Below are 15635 nucleotides of genomic sequence, written 5' to 3'. Positions count from 1 at the left end.
GCAGCCTATCACACTCACTAACTCCATGAAACGTCACCTCTCCCTTTACTAATCCATCCTATGTCCTATCTCCCGTCTGTTATCCGGCAAACAGCAAATATATACCAAGCTCCAGGCTTCTCTGCAGTCTTTTTCACCTTAGACCCTGTAAATAAGATGGCGGCTGAGGGCTGGTTCAAGCAGCAGAATTTTTATTTATTAAATTATTTCATATTGTTCCCTTATAAAGAATGGCTGGACCATTAGACAACTTCATGCACTGCTCAGATTGCTTTATGATAAGGCAAAATGACAGGAGATCTCTGGATATGTCCAGTATTTCCTTGGTTTTGTTCACCTTTATTTAATGCTTTCCCGTTTCACAGATCCTATGGCAAATGACTCCGCCTCCTTCTATTTTGTTATTGTCGGATTCTCTGGACTCCAGGAGAAGTTCTACCCAGCGTTTGGATCACTCATGTTTTGTGTTTACAGCATCTCACTTTGTGCCAATAGTCTTGTGATAGGACTAGTCCTCTGGAAGAAGCAGCTTCACCAGCCCATGTACATCATTATCGCCAACTTGGCCATGTCTGACCTGCTCTTCGATACCACAACCATACCCAAACTCATCTCCAAGTACTGGTTTGGGGCAGATTACATCTCATTCGCTGCCTGCTTCATCCAGATGGCCTTTGTCCATATCTTGAACTGTCTTGACTCCTTAACCCTCTTACTAATGGCCTTTGATCGTTACGTGGCCATTTGTAAACCTCTCCGGTATCACGCCATCATCAGTAATAGGACCTCCATATTCTTATGTTTGGCCGCCTGGTTTGCTGCAGCTTCTGTTGGGACATTAGTCATGACATGGGCATTGCCCCTTCCATACTGTGGTCCTAACAGGGTCAGAAACTTCTACTGTTCTCTATCACCAGTGGTGGTCCTCTCCTGCATGGATTCTTCTTCCATAAGAAAAGATGGGCTCTACGCTGGCCTAATAATGCACATGGGCCCGTTCTCACTCATTGTAGTGTCCTATATCATTGTAATTACGAGTATCTGTGCCTTAAGCCGACTGGACAACTGGCAGAAAGCCCTCAACACCTGCATCACCCACTGGTTTGTCATCACCATCTTCTATATACCCCGAATTGTTGACTATAGCTACCACGCTCAGGTCCTTCCCAATCCTGACATCACTGCTTTGATGATCTGTATCTACAGTTATGTCCCACATATCAGCAGCCCAATCATATTCTGCCTCAGAAACAAGGAGATCAAGAAGAGTCTGGAAAATATCTGCAAGATGGGCATTAGATTTTGGAGATGCTGTAAAACAAAATGATTCTCAGGACGGCTTGTAATGCAATTTTCTATTCACTGTATATATTATTAGTAGATATGTAAAAATTCTTATTATTCTAATTGTTTCCTTACAATAAAGTTATTATTTTGTATCTTTTCTTCTTTTCCCTCCTCTTGTTTCCATATCTCCGCTTTATGTCACTGACCTAAGGCAAAAAGACCCTTCCAATCAATTTCACCAAAATTATAACCGGTCACGGGTGCCCCGCAATCCATCTTACAGATCGCGGGCACACCCGTACCCCTCTCCGTGGCAGCACAGCTGCTCCGTCCCCGGACTCACCTGTCCACAAGCCCGCTTCCCGATCTGCCAGGCCACGCATGTCCCCAGTCTCTAGGGTGCACGTGCCGGCTCTTCAGAATTTAAAGGGCCAGTGTCCTCCTGATTGGCACTGGCATTTCCGCCTCTGCTATATAATCCCAGCATTCCCTGACGGATCTTCAAGTCATTCCCCCTAAAGTGAAAGCCTCCTGTGTGTTTCCAGCATGTTCCTGTTTACCCTGTGTTTCAGGTCGTGTATTCTGTGTTCCTGTATTCCTGTGGTCCGTTCCTGTGTAACCTGTGGTCTGTATCCTGTGGTCCGTTCCTGTATTCCTGTGGTCCGTATCCTGTGGTCCGTATCCTGTGGTCCGTATCCTGTGGTCCGTATCCTGTGGTCCGTTCCTGTATGACTGTGGTCTGTATCCTGTAGTCTGTATCCTGTGGTCCGTATCCTGTGGTCCGTTCCTGTGGTCCATATCCTGTGGTCCTGTGCTCCGGTCATCCTGTGCTCCTGCTGTGCCTTCCAGGGTTCCAGCCCAGTGGTGTCCTCCTGCCATCTTGTGCTCCTGCTGTGCTTTGCAGGGTTCCAGCCCAGCAGTGTCTTCAGTCCATACCTGCGTTACCAGTGTTCCTCTGTGCTGTCATCCCAGGCTCTGTCTGTTTCCTACATTTGTTACCTTGGCTGCCACCGCGGGTCTCATACCAACCCCTGCGGTTTGTCCAGGGGGTCCACAGACTCTTCCCAAAGAGACTCTCCACACTCACTGGACTGTGACATAAACCTAATATATATATATAAATCCATATGCTACCAATTTTCTAAATAAATATATATTTTGACATTAAATTATCACCAGGTATTGGTAACCACCCATCCATTCCACACTATCAAAGAAGTGAACGATAGATAACCATTAACTGTAACAATGGAAATAACAGGAAAAATGGATTGAACACATGAAGAAGCAGATTTGCAAAAATCAGTGAAAAGTCATGACACCAGCTGAAAAACACTAACAGGTATTGTGTTCTGGTAACCACTGTTCTGTGGAATACTGGAAGAATATAATCTACTGAGATACAGGAACCACAATTTAACTATTTGGACGAAATAATACACATAGGGGAAGATTTATCAAGCTGCCTAAGAGTAAGAATGTGTAAGCACATTCTTACTCTAAGGCAGCTTGATAAATCTGCCTCATCATGTTTGGAGGCTAAAAGGTCCTGCATATTACCCCAAACACCAAACCAACAGTGCCCTGTGGTGGGGGGAACATCATGGTATCAGGCACCGACAAACTTCTTATAAGTAAAGCTAAAATGACTGTACATGGGACATTCTGGATAAAATCTACTACCATCTACCTGGATGAAAATAGGAAGATCTTTCAGCAGGAAAAACGGTAGACGGTAGACATTTCAGCAAGAAAAGGAAGCACCCAATTGGTTTCAGAGAAAATCTGTTAAAAGGGTCCATTCAATTACTGGTCAGCTATGAATTATCTGCCATATCGGTACTGATTGTATCAGGGGAAATTTACGTCAGCACAGGATTGCGGCCATCCCGCCCCCTTGTCTCTTCAAATACACAAAGAAAATTAGGCCTCCTGATGTCTCCGAAAGGTGCCGTGGCCGCTGGACAGGTCCGAGCCGACCACTCCACTGCCCGCCATGCCCCTCTGCCCCTCCTCCACCCCACATGGCGTAGAGGTGGTGTAGTTGCTATTGTAATCACAATCTTTGCGTGTCATGAACCTCCTAAGTGGTGTCTGCCAGTATTTCGATTATTCCGAGAAATGCTTTGCCAGTGACTGTAGCTGTAGATGCACATGTGCAGCAGTTTGCCTCTTTCATGTTTTGTGCACAATCAGTCCTGCTCAATATAGAGAAAAGTTTGGAAATTATTAGCATAACTTTATATTGATCCAATGGGTCATGAGACCAGCAGACCTGGTGTTCAAAATTAAAATAATAGAATAGATGGATATGTGTTAAAATCCCATAGTATGTGTGTGTGTGTGTGGGGGGGGTCATCAATTGTGGTGCAGGGTCTGTGTTTTTTGCATACAGATTGTGCGTTCTTTTCTTTTATGGAATGCTAGATTGGCGATGCTGCTGCCATTCATATGAATCAGGACAGTATTTTGTATTTGTCTGACCTGAAGCCTGTGATGAGTCACATGCTTATGACCTCACTCCAGGTCCTATTTTCTTGCACTGATCTCCTACTTCCCCTCCCAACAAGTCTCCTGTTGTATCAAGCTATTCTATACGGTGCCCCATGGTTACCAAAAAACATGACAAATGAAGAATAGCCTGGGGGGACATCTACTAGCAACTAAACACCTGCAGATAGATAATTAGAGTAAATTGGAGAATTCCCTTTTTTTGCTTAGTGCAGAATTAGACAAAATTTTTGTACTTTACAGTTGTACTTTAAATCTAAACCACAATTTTTTAGGATAACAATTAAACTCAGTGCTTGATGCTTCCCCTATCCCAAGCTGATAAGATCGCTCTAATGAAGGAGGTCCTTCGCCATTCGGATTAACAACTATATCACCATTCTCCTAGATTTTTTTTTAGATAGATTTATTTTTTAAAGTATTGGAGTAATTAATAAATGAGTTGATTCTGGGGAGAAGAATGGTTATAATAAAGTAATTGTTTCTTTGTCGATCATTCTTGAGATCATTCTTGAGTTTGATGGAGGAAGATTTCCAACGTAGAAGATGTGGGGATAGAAATGCTGATATCCTTCTTATGTTATGGAGTTGTCATTGTCATTGTTATGGAGTATGTTATTGAATTGAGATAAGGAAAAGGATATGGTAACATAATAAACGCATTGGGGGGGAATTCCTTACTGACTTTCAGATAGAAAACTGGTGCAGTTTTTTCCCCTTGCTGCACCTGTTGCACCATATTTATTACGTGTTAGGGCTACAAAATTGGTGCTTTTCCAGCTCCTGCAAATTATTATTTTTTGGGGTGCACTTTTTGGATGCCACTTCAGAATCTGACACTTTCCGCAACTAGTTTTCCACACCTACAAATATCATCCACCTACCCTCATCCCCAGCTGGGACTGAGGGGGAAAAACACAAAGTGTATTATTCGCTAGAACCCCAAAGTACCCCCCATTTCCACGTATCATTATTTTTCATAAATTTCATCAGCAATTTTTTTCATTCGATAGTTATTGGTAAGTTGGAATCTGAATAATGTCACAAGCATGTGACCGATCACATGCTTCTGGTTATGCAATTAAATTCCAGTAATGGTATGTAGCAGGGCTGTTTGTGTTTGAAAGTTTGAAAGTAGCAGAAATGTGCATGTGTGAAAGTTTGAATGCACAAAAAAAAAAAACAAAAGCTTAGGCTCCCCACCAGTTTTAATGACTGGATCAGATCCAGCACACACAGCACAGTGTACATATAAGGAAACCTCTGTGAGCAGATATCTTTGTACAGGAAAGAGGTGGTCTGTAGATATGGGTAGATCCTATAGAATATAATGGCAAAAAAAGAAAAACAATCAACAGCAAGCTATATTTTAGTATCCAATTTCACCAATTGTTGATGTTATTGTAGTGTGGTGGATGAACCATAATGGCTGAGGCTATATCTCATGCAAGACCGTGCAGTTGTAGCTTAGTTTTGAGGTCCTCATATTTGTAATTTCTATCATAACATCCCAAATAATATTAATTTGGTGTGCCTTTCTTATGTAAATAAATAAGTTAATTCCCCACCACTAACAGGGCCTAATGTCTCCCTGTGTCTCCCTACTCGTTGACATCCTCAATGAAAAGAAATGCAAATCACGAAGACAAGGTGGCTCCAATTGCCATGTGACTGTAATGTCATAGAAATGTCTTCACGGAACAAAAACTTGTCATAATCCTTACGTACATCTCAACAACCTGGCTATGACGATTTGATTAGGAACATCAGGCACATCTATGGCCTTCAGCACCAGGAGTTTCAGCTGCAGTAAAGCAAGAAAACAAACCCTATGAGTTGTGACCAGAATTACATCCAGTAAATTACATTTTTTTTCAGTTCCTTCTCACTACAGTTTTGAAATCATATTAAGGTAACTCGTTGAGACAAATGTATTGATTGAGATATTTTGGTCAGACAACAATGAATAACTAAGCTTCATTGATTTGCGAAGGAGGATTGTGCATTCGGGAGCGTGCAACAAATGTTTTGCATTGTTTACAGGCAGAACCCGTGTTCCTTATTCAAAATTCTAAAGTATTTAGGTATAAACAAGTGCAAAAACACAAAGAAACTCCTCCCTTATGCACTTTAATTATTTTCTAGATGCAGCTCAAATGCAACATGTGAACAGAACCGAAATACTGGACCTATAGGCTGCATCTGCAACATCCCCCACCGGGGCCTAGCCTTTTCTTGGGGCCTGGAGTCAGCTGGGGCCCGCAGTACCTGAGTGGCTGGCGGTTGCGGCCTAAGCTCGCTTGTGTCATGGTGCTTGGTATGGGGAACCGGAGGGCTGTCCTACAGCCTGGCAGGTCTCCAGCAGGGTGGTGTTGGCAAGAAATGATGAGGGAGAGGCTGATATAGCGGATCTCCCTGGGGCAACCCTTTGGTGTCTAGAGTATGAGTCTCTGTGTGGTGGACTGGGTGCCCGTGATGGTGACAGCCGTAGTAGCAGGGACCAGACGGAGGCAGACGTTGAACAAAAATAACTTACAGTTCTTTATTGGAACCGACAGGAACATCAGCAATGTGCCTTTAACAGAATGGTGGAGTGCTGGAGATGTAGTTGGAGCGAGCCACAGGAGTAGATCACCAGCCTGAATGCAATGGCAGGCTGGGAGGTAGCTGTGTCCTGGAAGGATGCTTCAGCTTGTCCTGGGTTGCTTCAGGTATCACCCTTAAAGGTAGGATGATACCCCTATCCTCACTATACTAGCTATTAGTTCCACTCTTCAGGCAGGGGCTAGGCTCTTCCTGCTCTGGTCTGGTATGCTAGCTGTACAGACTCCGCAGAGTCTGTACTGGAGTAACTCCAGTCTGCTTCCGCAGACTCCTGGGTCTGACTGCCCTCTAGAACATTCCTGGCCAGGGGTTTTGTTACTCCCACTGGTCAGGTGGTGGCTACTCCTCCAATTACATCTCAGCTCACAGAGACAGAGTGTAACACATGTGATTGGCTGACACATCTGACGTCAGACAAAACACTTAACTCCTGCCTTACCAGGCAGGTTCTACCACTGCAGTGTGCCCCTGCGTTATCAAGGGACTGTGTAGTGACATGCTGTGGGGGCCGATCAGACCCTACACAGGCTGCAAGCTACATGGTGGGACATATTTGCAAATACAGCTCTGCCTTGCATCGGCGAGGGTTTTGCATACCCCCGGGGCAATTGAAAGAGCCGCCCTTGGCTCGACTACGGACTTATTGGGGTGCAGAGGTAGATAGGGGCACTTCTGTGAAGTGCAGGCTACATGATCTGTAGGGACAAACCGCCCATGGTCCTGGAGACAGGCACCTGGGTTGGTGTCGGACTAAGACAAGGACATGTGTGACAGTTGGTTGCTAACGCCATTAAACCAAACTGTACAGTAGGAAAGGTGTGGTGTCATGTACTGTAATCCACTCCTTGCACCAGGGCCTGTATATTTGTTATATAAACACTTCTTCCCTAGCGACAAATATATAGTGTGTATATGCATTACATTGGCATATGTGACACAATGAGACATTATACAAATGTATAAGTACCTGCCGACTGACATTCTTACCCTTGTATGAGTGGCATAAGATAGCGGTCAGGGTTTACATATTAGATGGTCCGACACAGCCACACTACAATCTGAAAAGCCTATCAAAGGTTAGTGCAAACTACTGGCATAAATTGACAGTGTGCAAACATTTTGGTAAACTGTCATTGGCTTAGGAGCCCAATGGGTACACATCTTATAACATTACAAACGTGACAGATAGGTAGGCTACTCAGGGTAGCAGCATAGAATGTCTCTTTACCCGAAAAGGAAAGGCATAAAAGTGCATGCAGAATGTCCGTACCTAAAAGGAAGGCATTAAGTGCAATATAAAAATAAATAAAGCAGCAACCTTTCCCTTGAGTTCGCAAAAGTCTCACAGAAGGTCTTTAATAGCAAAGTCCATCTTCTGGGTACAGCCCTTGATGTGGGGAAAAGTGCAATAAAAGAAGCAAAGGGTCTCCTCTACGTGTAGAGGGACAGAGTCCTTTGAAGGAATCTCTGCTGTGGCAGAGGAAGGGGTGCTATCATAGCACATTACAATGGGCAGTTCAAGGAGTCTCTTGACTGAGATAAATAAGGGTGAGAGTCCCAGGAAAGTCTTTGGCTCAATAGGGTTAGCGGGCACTCAGCCCAAATGGGAGTAGCAGAAATAAATTTACATATGTACAATAAGCACAGTACCTGGTAAGGCTTTCAGCCCATCGCGGGTTACTCAGAATCTTCTTCGGTGGTAAGTACTTCTGTGTCAGAAAAGCGTACCTGCCTCCTCCTTCTGTGTGACACCAGCTGGTACTCCTGCAGGTACGCAGGAGCTTTACCTTTCGTCTCCCTTTGAGACCTCCGAAGTTCCGGTTGGGAGAAGATAACGACCTCTTCATCGTCCTCCTCTGAGTCAGGCGCTGAAGACGGAGTCTCAGCTGCCTCTGATGCCTCAGGGGCTGCAGACTCTGGACCCGGATCATCCTCCACAGGCAGCAGTATTGGAGACTGCAGTGGGGATGATGGTCTCTCTGGGGTACCTCTTACTGGAGTGGAAACAACAAAACAGAGGCACAGTCACAAGTTCTAAGAAACTGGGGGTAGGTGAACACAAGGAAGTCTGTAAGTTGGGGGTCGAGGTGAGAGGTGTGGACATAGGGGCAAAAGGACGAAGACATCTCTTCAGCCGGTTCCTATGTACCCGGAGTAGTGGACGGTCTCCTCTTGAAATCTCGTAGACTTCAGGGGAGAGACTGTCCCTAACTAGGTATGGCTCACGCTCCCAACGCCCATCTAGCTTACTGGTGGGATGGTTGTTGCGCAGCCACACTCGATCTCCTGGGGCAAGAGGCTCAGCACAGGCATTACGATCGAAGTCCCTTTTTTGTTTCTCTCGGGCCTCTTCCAACCGCAGATCCACAACTTCTCTGGCATCCGCCAGGCGCCTCTGGTGTTCGTGAACCCAGTCAGTCTGGGGGAGTAAAGACTGGGAATCAGGGGACTCCATGTCCCAGGTCATATCAGCAGGGAGATGGCCATGTCTCCCGAACATCAGATAATACGGGGTGTATCCTGTGGAGCAATGAGTGGTATTGTTGTACAGGTACACTAATTCGGGCAACAGTTTTGGCCAGTCAGCCCTTTTTGCAGGGGTCAGAGTCCTCAGCATGTTGATTAGAGTCTGATTCATCTTTTCGCAAGGCCCGTTGCCTTGGGAATGATAGGCTGTGGTCCTCAGCTTTTTGCAGCCATATAGAGTGCACAGCTCCTGGAAGACTTGGGATTCAAATGCTGTTCCTTGGTCCGTAAGGATCTGGTCCGGACAGCCATAGGGGAGGATGAAGCTCTTCCACAGGGCCGCTGCGGTGGTCCTTGCAGATAGATCTCTGACAGGTACTGCAACCACAAATTTGGTATAGTGGTCGATGATCGTGAGAGCATAACTGTGACCGGATCTGCTGGGCTCCAACTTCACATGATCCAATGCCAGGATCTCTAAGGGCCGTTGGCTCACAATGGGATGTAGAGGGGCCCTTTGATTGTGTCGCTCTCCTCGAGCGATGGCGCAGGCTGGGCATTCCCGACACCAGGCTTCGATGTCGGGCTTCATGTTGACCCAGTAGAAGCACCTTCGGAGGGTGGCTTCAGTCTTCTGAGCGCCAAAGTGTCCGGACTGGTCATGGTACATATCCAGTACTATCTTGGCGTCCCTCCTGGGAATCACAATCTGGTACAGCCGGTCATAAGTGATAGGGTCCAGAGTTCTTCTCTTTAGCAGACCCTGATGCATGTTCAGAGTCTTTCTCTGGCGCCACAATTGAGACAGTTCTCCATCAGCTCTTCTGCGGCGGATTCTTTCAGGCACTCGCCCACTAGAGAGATAGTCCATTACTTCTCCTATGGCACGGCTATCAGCCTGAAGACTTATCCAGAGGTCCTTTTCCGCAGGGGGCTCTGACTCTTCTTGAGGAGTAGCTGGCGCTGCCTCTGACAGTAAGGAGTAAACTCTCTGGGCATCTTGACGCACAAACCGGGCATAGAACGCTGGCATCTCCACATCTTCCCACTGAGCATCCGTGGAGGGTCCCTCCCACTGGTCAGGGAGACGGGACAGAGCGTCGGCGTTATCATTGGTCTTACCAGCCCGGTACTTGATGGTAAAGTTGAAGTTGGCAAGTCTGGAGGCCCACCGTTGTTCCAGTGCTCCAAGACGAGCAGTGTTCAGATGCGCCAAGGGATTATTATCTGTAAAGACAGTGAAGAAGGATGCAGCCAGGTAGTCCTTGAACTTTTCGGTCACAGTCCAGACTAACGGCAGAAACTCCAACTTGAAGGAACTGTAGTTCTGGTCATTTTTCTCCGGTTCTCGGAGGGAACGGCTGGTGTAGGCTATGACCCTTTCAGTTCCGTTTTGGAGCTGGGATAGTACAGCCCCTAGGCCTTGCTTGCTGGCATCAGTGTATAGGGTGAAAGGCAGACTGTAGTCTGGATATCCCAACACCGGAGGCTCAGTCAACCGTTGCTTGAGCATCTGGAAGGCAGCTTCTCGTTCGGCTGTCCACTCAATGGATACTCGGGAACGTTGGCTCTCTTTTGGCAGGCCCCTTAGAAGTTCTTGCAGGGGAGCCGCCAGCTGGGCAAACTTCGCAATAACTGGCAAATCCCAGGAAGCTTTTGATGTCCCGTATGGTTGATGGGGTAGGCCTGCAGCTGCAATCTTCTCTGGATCTGGCTCAATTCCATGAGCGCTCACCACATGTCCCAGGTACTTGACGCTAGGTTGTAGCAGTTGGCACTTGGATGGCTTGACCTTCAACCCATGTTGGGTCAGGATTTGGAAGACTTCAGCCAGATGGGGGAGGTGGTCTTCATAAGTCTTGGAGTAGATGATGATGTCGTCCAAATATAGCAGGACGGTCTCGAAGTTTCGATGACCCAAACATCTCTCCATCAGCGGTTGAAATGTGCCTGGGACGTAGCATAGCCCGAACGGCATGTTGTTGAACTCGAACAGGCCCATTGGGGTGGTGAAAGCCGTCTTCTCTCTGTCTTCCGGCGGCATGGCCACTTGCCAGTAGCCACTGGTCAGGTCCAGGGTAGAGAAGTAGGCAGCTGACCCTAGGGCTGCGAGGGATTCCTCGATTCGAGGCAGAGGATAGGCATCCTTGTGGGTGATATTGTTGATCTTCCTATAGTCAACACAGAATCGAAGGGTTCCATCCTTCTTTTTCACAAGGACCAGCGGGGCAGCCCATGGGCTGTGACTCTCCCGGATAACGTTGGCTGTCTTCATCTCCTGTACCAGCTTTTTCACCTCTTGGTAGCGGGCTGGAGGTATGGGCCGGTATCGCTCCTTGATAGGGGGATGAGAGCCAGTAGGGATGGTATGTTGGATCAGGGTAGTCTGCCCAAAATCCAGTGGGTGTTTGCTGAAGGCCTTGTGGTGCTTCATAACGACATCCAGGACACCTTGCACTTGGTCTGCAGGAGTAAAATCGTCGTCTCCAATATTGAGCTCAAGCCACCAGGATTGCTCGGCAGGCTCACCTTCAGCACTTTACTTCAGTTCCAACTGTTGGGAGGCAGACAGAGAGGTTTCCACCAAGTCTTCAGGATGGACGCTGAAGAGAGTGGCTACGGCTTGGTACTTTCTCAGATCCACTGGGGAGTCTCCCACATTTAGTAGTCGGATGAGTACTTGTCCTCGGGATAGAGTGACTAGGCTCCCGGCGGCTACAATGGGCAGGTATTCATCAGCTGGTAGAGGTTCTACTATCGCCTGGTAGTCTTGACCTTGGACGCCCATGCAGGCTCGACACAATACTAACGTCTCAGTCCCAGGCTGAAGGCGGACAGGTTGGGGATCCTTGATCCGGGCTCTGCAGATTTCACCATTAGGGCCAGCAAACTTCTGTTGCGCCGCTAGAACCTGCATAGTCTCCTGAATTACCTTCCGGGAACCGTTGGGCACTGTTGGCAGGGAGTCATGGAGAGCCTTCAGCACTTCAGGGTAGCAGTGGCGGAGGACATTGGTACCCAGTACCAGGGAGAAGTTACCGTTTTCGGGCACTCGTGTCACCACTACGCCCTGTCTGGTTAACTCAGTGTCTCCAATGGTTAGCGTGGGCTCCCAGTAGCCGCGGATGGGAACGGGTTTTCCGTTCGTAGCAATAATGTTCATGTAAGCCTTGGGAGGCTGGACTAAGGATGCTCCTCCTCGGCATTTCTCGAAGGCAGCACTCCGGAGGGTGGTCACTTGAGAGCCGGTATCAATTAAGGCCGGTAGGGTAACTCCATTGATGGTTACATGAACCATGGCGCGAGTCCCCACGAACCTGGGCATCCAGTTGGCATCTTGGGGACTTACAGGTTCTTCCCTTGGAGGTCGTCCCTTAGCTCCAAGGGTTTGTCGTTTAACTGACGACATCCATCCTCTTCATGCTCGTATTTACGGCAGTAGCTGCACCGCTGGCGGGGTTCCTTCTGACTCCAGGTACTTAACGACTTCGCTTCTCTTGGGCGCTGTTTGGCTGGGGAGTCACGAGGGGTAGCTGACCATACAGAGTTCTCTGGAGGTTACCTCCTCATGGCGGAGACAGTCACTTCCAACTGGGTCAACCGATCGAGTATTTTATGCAGGGTGTCCGCCAGATTAGAGACCTGTCCTGCTAAGCCAGCAACTTCCGTAGCCGCAGGAGTAGGTGATGTCGAGTGCGTTGGATGGCAAGCTAGAGCAGATTCCTCCATTTCCACGGATTCAGGCTCTTTCTGCGGTCCAGTAGGCAGTCGGTCCCCTAATATGTCAATGGCAATTTCCTTAAACTCAAGAAAGGAGGCCTGGGCATGTTGAGAAGAGATGATCTTTAGTTGACACCTTTGATTTCTATCAACAAGTCCATTAATGAATTGTTCCCTCAGGGTTTGGTCAGAGGTTTCAGCGTCTTTGGGATCAAGACGGGTTATGGCCTTCCATGTCTCCTGTAGAGAGAGGGCAAAGTCTCGGAGGGACTCTTGGGGCTTCTGTCTTTTCCCGAAGAATTGCTGCTTCAACTCTGAGGCAGTACACTTGTCAAAGGTGTTGCGCAGCCTATCAAGAATTTGGACCACATTCTGACGCTGTTCTCGGGGCCAAGACTTGACTTCCCGGAGAGCGGGTCCTTTCAACTGCCCGGTTAGGATGCCCACTTTCTGTTCCTCTGTGAACGGGTACAGGGTGAAGTTGGCTAACAACTTGTCTCTGAATTCAGGGAGAGTGTGTGATTCTCCCTCGTAGTGGGGTAACCAGGGGGCCCCCAGATAGTAGGGCATAGTCAGAGGCATCATGGTGGGGGTCACAGGGACACTAGCTGTAGCAGGGCTGAAGGGACTCTCTGGAGGACTTAACATGCTCCGGTACCCTGAGGAGGGACCAGGGGACGGGACTTGCTCCAGTCCCGTATCTTCGTCCTGGGCGGACATGACTGGTCTAGCTGAGGGAAGTCTGCTGGGTTACACAATGTCCGTTGCCATGGGCGATGGCTAGAATGGGACGTGGGCACGTGACACAGTCACTATTCCCTGGGAGGTGAGCCAATAACCTAGCGTCGGAAACAATCTCTACCCCCCTTTAACTTCCCCAGCGGTACTCACTCAGGATCAGCCGCGGTGACAGAACAGCTCCGGTGCATGAAGGACTCCGTTGCCGATGTCCGGCAGGCAGCAGGGGCTCGGTGATGCTCAGCGCCGTTCTCCTCCAGTCGCAGGACACATTCTCCGGAACTCCGGAAGAGGCGCATGCTGCTGGCCGGCTTCAGGCGAGGCCTGCGCCGAAATCCAAGATGGCCGATTAACCCTCTTCGTTGCCGGCCGCACACGCTCCAGCTCCTCCTCCACGGTACTTCGCGCCACTCGCGCAGGGGGCGGAGCCTAGTGACGACTCTGGAGTTCCCGCCAGTGAGGATTTGGCGGGCTGGAAATACTTGCTGCGCCACACGCCTCTGAGGTAAACGCTTCAGGCGCAGCAGCGCCGGATGTAGCAGAGCTGACAAAGTTCTTTGCAGGGTTTAACCTCTTGAGTGCTGGAGCGGAGCTCAACAGCACGTGGCAGCAGTATAACAAAGTTCAAAGTAGTAATGCACACAATCACTTAGGCCTAAACCCGGATGGCAGCAGGGTTAGGCAGCACAGTCTTTGTAATAAAGTACAGTCTATAGTGCCAGAATAAGGCACAGAAGTATATATCCTGTGGTTCGTGACGCCACTTGCAACATCCCCCACCGGGGCCTAGCCTTTTCTTGGGGCCTGGAGTCAGCCGGGGCCCGCAGTACCTGAGTGGCTGGCGGTTGCAGCCTAAGCTCGCTTGTGTCACGGTGCTTGGTATGGGGAACCGGAGGGCTGTCCTACAGCCTGGCAGGTCTCCAGCAGGGTGGTGTTGGCAAGAAATGATGAGGGAGAGGCTGATATAGCGGATCTCCCTGGGGCAACCCTTTGGTGTCTAGAGTATGAGTCTCTGTGTGGTGGACAGGGTGCCCGTGATGGTGACAGCCGTAGTAGCAGGGACCAGACGGAGGCAGACTTTGAACAAAAATAACTTACAGTTCTTTATTGGAACAAACAGGAACATCAGCAACGTGCCTTTAACAGAATGGTGGAGTACTGGAGATGTAGTTGGAGGGAGCCACAGGAGTCGATCACCAGCCTGGATGCAATGGCAGGCTGGGAGGTAGCTGTGTCCTGGAAGGATGCTTCAGCTTGTCCTGGGTGGCTTCAGATATCACCCTTAAAGGTAGTGTGATACCCCTTTCCTCACTATACTAGCTATTAGTTCCACTCTTCAGTGGAGTAACTCCAGTCTGCTTCTGCAGACTCCTGGGTCTGACTGCTCTCTAGAACATTCCTGGCCAGGGGTTTTGTTACTCCCACTGGTCAGGTGGTGGCTTCTCCTCCAATTACATCTCAGCTCACAGAGACAGAGTGTAACACATGTGATTGGCTGACACATCTGACATCAGAGAAAACACTTAACTCCTGCCTTACCAGGCAGGTTATACCACTGCAGTGTGCCCCTGCGTTATTTAGGGACTGTGTAGTGACATGCTGTGGGGGCCGATCAGACCCTACACAGGCTGCAAGCTACATGGTGGGACGTATTCGCAAACACAGCTCTGCCTTGCATCGGCGAGGGTGTTGCACATCTATGATACAGTATGATATAGAATCATAGTAATCCTAGGATATTGATACATACTCCCCCCAGTACATTGTCATCTGTCAGGTTCAGCAGCTAATGAGGTCACCAGGGATTGTATCTGCGATAGGGAGGTCACTATATAAAGGGGAGAGGGCAGGGAGCAGCATCACAGGAGGCATTGTGTATCCGAATGAGCTCTTTATGTGTCTATTCCTCAGCATGTGTATATTCCTTTCTACTACAAATTTAAACAGCGGAGGTTTTGTTACATTTGCATCCGGGTAAGTTCTTTCTCACCTAAAGAGTCTGATATGATCTGCACTGATACATTGCAACAAAGTATAAAAATATCTGAATAGGAAAGAAAGCAGAACTGCTGAGGGTTCTTATACTATACAGTCAAGAGGGACAGATGTTCGCATCAGAAATGGTATCAAAACTGAAGAACATGAATAAGCCCTAGATGTAGAGAAGATGTAGGTGGAAGAGCTTAATTGACATGGGATTTCACCAGCATTGTATGTGCGTTCCTATATATGTCACCTCTGGGATATGTGCTGGAGAGATTGGAATGTTAGCTCTTGGGTCTAGTGACTAATATCAGTAGCAGTGAGGG

Source organism: Engystomops pustulosus, chromosome 2 (assembly GCF_040894005.1).
Source record: "Engystomops pustulosus chromosome 2, aEngPut4.maternal, whole genome shotgun sequence".
In the NCBI taxonomy this organism is placed as follows: Eukaryota; Metazoa; Chordata; class Amphibia; order Anura; family Leptodactylidae; genus Engystomops; species Engystomops pustulosus.
This window is presented reverse-complemented; position numbering follows the sequence as displayed.